This window comes from Scyliorhinus canicula, unplaced genomic scaffold, assembly GCF_902713615.1.
Source record: "Scyliorhinus canicula unplaced genomic scaffold, sScyCan1.1, whole genome shotgun sequence".
NCBI classification, from domain to species: Eukaryota; Metazoa; Chordata; class Chondrichthyes; order Carcharhiniformes; family Scyliorhinidae; genus Scyliorhinus; species Scyliorhinus canicula.
Window position 1 is genome coordinate 5,030 of NW_024055524.1, and position 5,029 is coordinate 10,058.

A 5,029-nucleotide genomic window follows, 5' to 3' on the forward strand; every position below is an offset into this window, starting at 1 on the left:
TGGAAAGTACCACTCTCCCGGAGTGTGTCTTTCCCTTGTCCAGTTGTGAATTGACGTTTCCCTCTCCAAATTCGTATGTGCCTTTCCCCTGTCCAGTTGTGAACGGGGCAGTTTCCTCTCTAGATTTGAGTGTGTCTGTCCACTGTCCAGTTATGAATGTGTCAGTTCCTTGGCCACATTTGAGTGTGTCTTTCATTTATCCAACTGTGAATGGTCAGTTCTCCCTTCCAGTTTGCCTGTCCCCTTCCAGTTTGAGAGAGTTTTCCCCAGTGCAGTTGTGAATGGGTCAGTTCCCGCTTCATATTTTAATGTGCCTTTCCTCTGTCTAGTTGTTACTGGGTCAGTTTTCTCTCCAGATTTGAGTGTGTCTTTCCCGTGACAACTTCTGTATGGGTCAGTTCTCTGTCGTGATTTGATTGTGTCTTTCCATTGTACCTTAGTGAATGAGTCTGTCCCCTCTCCAGATACGAGTGTGCCTTTTCACTGTCCAGTTGGGCAAGATGTTTTCCCTGTCCAGACTTGAGTGTGTTTGATCCCTGTCCAGTTCTGAATGTGTCAGTTCCATGTCCAGATTTGAGTGTGTCTTTCCCCTGACCAGTTGTGGATGGATCAGTACCTTAAACAGCTTTGATTGTGATGTTTCTTTTGTCTAGAAAGTGAATGGACAATTCCCTTTCCAGATTTGATTGATTTCTCCGTCCAGTTGTGGATGGATCAGTTCCCTGTCGAGATGAGTGTGTATTTCCATTGTCCCTTTCTGAATGAGTCTGTTCCCTTTCCACTGCCCAGTTATGAATGTGTAATTTCCTTGTTCAAATTTGAGTGTGTCTTTCCCTTGTCCAGTTGGATATGAGTTAGTTCCCCATCCAGATTTGAATCAGTTTTACTACTCTGCAGTTGTGAATGGGTAATTTCCCTGTTGGGATTTGAGTAGTCTTTCCACTGTCCTGTTGTGAATAAGTTCATTCCATCTCCAGATTGGAGTGTGCCTTCCCACTGTCCTGTTGTGAATGAGTCTGTTCCATCTCCAGATTGGAGTGTGCCTTCCCACTGTCCAGTTACTATTGAGTTAGTTCCCCTTCCAGATTTGAGTCTGTTTTACTCCTCTCCAGATGTATATGGGTCAGCTCCCTGTCGAGATTGCAGTGTGCCTTTCTACTGTCCTGTTTTGAATGAGCCAGTTCCCTCTTCCAGATTTGAGTTTGCCTTTCCCCTGTCCAGAGATGAATGGTCAGTTCCCCATCCATTTTGAGAGAGTTTTTCCCCTGTCCAGTTCTGAATGGGTTAGATCCCACTCCATATTTAAATGTGCGCTTCCCCTGTCCAGTTGTGAATGGGGACAGTTAGATCTCTAGACTTGAATGGTATTTTCCCCTGTCCAGTTGTGGTTGGGTCTGTTTCCTTGGCAGATTTGAGTGTGACTTTCCCCTGTCCAGCAGTGAATGGGTCTGTTCCCATTCCAGATGTGAGTGCGTCTTCCACCTGCCGAGTGGAGGAAGGGTCAGTTCCCTCTCCAGCTTTGAGTGTATTTCCCCTGTCTAGTTGTGAGTGGGTCAGTTCCCCTGTCCAGAATTGAGTGTGTCTGTCTCCTGATCAATTATGAATGGGTCATGAACAGTTGTTAATGGGTTGTGTCTCTCGTCCAGATTGAGTGTGCCTATCGCATGTCCACTTGTGGTGAGGTCAGTTCCCTGCCCAGATGGTGTTTGCCTTTCCACTGTTCAGTTGTGAAAGTTTACTTCCCTGTGTGGATTTGAGTGTGTTCTTTCCCTGTCCAGTTATGAATAGTCAGTTCCTGTGGAGTTTGCACATTCTCCCTGTGTTTGTGTGGGTTTCGTCCCCACAACCCACAAATGTGCAAGCTGGGTGGATTGGCCATGCTAAACTGCCCGTCAATGAGAAAAAATGAATTGGGTACTCTAACTTTAAAAAAAAAACAAAAAAAAAAGAATAGTCAGTTCCCTGTCCTGTTTGTGAGATTCTTTCCCCCACCCAGCTGTGAATGGGTCAGATTCCTCCCCAGATGTAAGTGTGCTTTTACTCTGTCCATTTGTGAATGGTCCGTTCCCTCTCCAAATTTGAGTGTGTCTTTCCCATGTCCAGCCATTGAATAGGTCAGCTCCCTGACGAGATTGCAGTGTGTTATTTCCCTGTCCAGATATGGTTTGTTCCCTTTCCAGTTTGAGAGAGTATTTCCCCTGTCCAGTTGTGAATGGGCCAGTTGCCTCTCCAGATTTGCAGATTTCAGTGTGTGCTTCCACTGTCCAGATATGAATTGTCAGTTCCCCATCCACTTTGAGGGAGTTTTTCCCCTGTTCAAGTTGTGAATGGGTCATTTGCCTCTCTAGATTTGAGTGTGTCTTTCCCCTATTCAATTGTGAGGTAGACTTTCCCTATCCTGTTGTGAATGGGTCAGTTCTCTCCTCCAGATTTGCATGTGTCTTTCCACTATCCTGTTGTGCACGGATCAGTTGCCTCTCCAGAGTTGGATGTTTTTAACCCTGTCCATTTGGGGTTGGGTCAGTTCCCTTGACAGTTTTGAGTGTGTCTTTACCCTGTCCAGTTGCGAATGGGTCAGTTCCCTGTCGAGATTTGAGTGTGTCTTTCCACTGTGCTGTTGTGAATGAGCCCATTCCCACTCCAGATTCAAGTGTGTATTTCCACTGTCCAGTTGTGAACGCGGCAACTTCCTCTCCAGATTTGAGTGAGCATTGCCACTGTCCAGTTTTGAATGTGACAGTTCCCGATGAAGATTTGAGTGTATGTTTCACAAGTCCACTTGAGGGAGTTTTTCCTCTATCCTGGTGTAAATGGGTCAGATCCCTCTTCCAGATTTGAGTGTGCCTTTCCACTGTCCAGTGATGAATGAGTTAGTTCCCTGACCATATTTGAGTTAGTTTTACTCCTCTCTAGTTGTGAATGGGTCAGTTCTCTGTCGCGATTTGACTGTGTCTTTCCACAGTCCTGTTGTGAATGAGTCTGTTCCCTCTCCAGATTGGAGTGTACCTTCCCACTGTCCTGTTGTGAATGAGTCTGTTCCCTCTCCAGATTGGAGTGTGCATTCCCACTGTCCTGTTGTGAATGAGTCTGTTCCCTCTCCAGATTGGAGTGTTCCTTCCCACTGTCCTGTTGTGAATGAGTCTGATCCCTCTCCAGATTGGAGTGTGTATTTCCCACTGTCCTGTTGTGAATGAGTCTGTTCCCTCTCCAGATTGGAGTGTGTTTTCCCACTGTCCTGTTGTGAATGAGTCTGTTCCCTCTCCAGATTGGAGTGTGTCTTTCCACTGTCCTGTTTTGAATGAGTCTGTTCCCTCTCCAGATTGGAGTATGTATTTCCCACTGTCCTGTTGCGAATGAGTCTGTTCCCTCTCCAGATTGGAGTGTGCCTTTCCATTGTACAGTTGTGAATGGGTTGTTTCCCTCTTTGATATTGGAGTTTGCCTATCCACTGTCCAGAGGTCTGTTCCATATCCATTTTGAGAGTACTTTCCCTGTCCAGTTGTGAATGTGTCAGTTCTCTCTCCAGATTGGAGTGTGTCTTTCCCCTCTCCAGTGTGAATGGGTCAGTTAACTCTCGAGATTTGAATGTTTTTTTGCCTGCCCAGTTGGGTCAGTTTCCTTGGCAGATTTGAGTGTGACTTTCCGCTGTCAACAGTGAATGGGTCTGTTCCCAGCCCAGGGGTTAGTGCACCTTTCACATGTCCAGTGTTGGATGGGTCATTTCCCATATCATACATTATTGTGTCTTTCCCCTGTTGTGCGCTGAACTGTCAATTATCTTTGCAAATTTGACTGTGTCTTCCCTCTGTCCAGTTATGAATGGTCAATTCACTGTCCAGTTGTGAATGTGTCAGGTCCCTTCCCAGGTGTGATTGAGCCTTTCCCTTGTCCAGCTGTGAATGGGTTCGTTCCCGCTCCAGATTTATGGATTCTTTCCCCCACCCAGTTGTGAATGGGTCAGATCCTTCCCAGATGTGAGTGTGCCTTTCCTCTGTCCAGTTATCAATGGGCCGTTCCCTCCCCAGATTTGAGTGTGCATTTTCCCTGTCCAGTTATCAATGGGCCGTTCCCTCTCCAGATGTGTGTGCCTTTCCATTGTCCAGTTATCAATGGGCCGTTCCCTTCCCAGATGTGAGTGTGCATTTCCCCTGTCCAGTTATCAATGGGCCGTTCCCTCCCCAGATTTGAGTGTGCATTTTCCCTGTCCAGTTATCAATGGGCCGTTCCCTCTCCAGATGTGTGTGCCTTTCCATTGTCCAGTTTTCAATGGGCCGTTCCCTCTCCAGATGTGTGTGCCTTTCCATTGTCCAGTTATCAATGGGCCGTTCCCTCTCCAGATGTGAGTGGGCATTCCCCCTGTCCAGTTATCAATGGGCCGTTCCCTCTCCAGATGTGAGTGGGCATTCCCCCTGTCCAGTTATCAATGGGCCGTTCCCTCTCCAGATGTGAGTGGGCATTCCCCCTGTCCAGTTATCAATGGGCCGTTCCCTCTCCAGATGTGAGTGGGCATTCCCCCTGTCCAGTTATCAATGGGCCGTTCCCTCCCTAGATGTGAGTGGGCATTCCCCCTGTCCAGTTATCAATGGGCCGTTCCCTCCCCAGATGTGAGTGTGCATTCTCCTGTTCAGTTATCAATGGGCCGTTCCCTCTCCAGATGTGTGTGTGCCTTTCCATTGTCCAGTTGTATCTGGATCTTTACCCGAAACAGCTTCAATTATGTTTTTCTTTTGTCCAGAGTGAATTGTCAATTCCCTCTACAGATGTGCATGTTTTCCACTGTCCAGTTGTTAAAGTAATGTTCCTGTCCAGATTTGAGTGTTTTCCCCTATCCAGTTCTGAATGGATCAGTTCTCTCTTCCAGATTGGTGTGTGCCTTTCCCCTGTCCACATATGAATGGTCAATTCCATGTCCATTTTCAGGGAGTCCTTCCCCTGACTAATTGTGAATAGGTCAGTTCCCTTCCGGTTACGAGTGTGCCTTTCTCCTGCGCAGTTGTAAAAGGGTCAGTTCCCCCTCCAGATTTGAGTC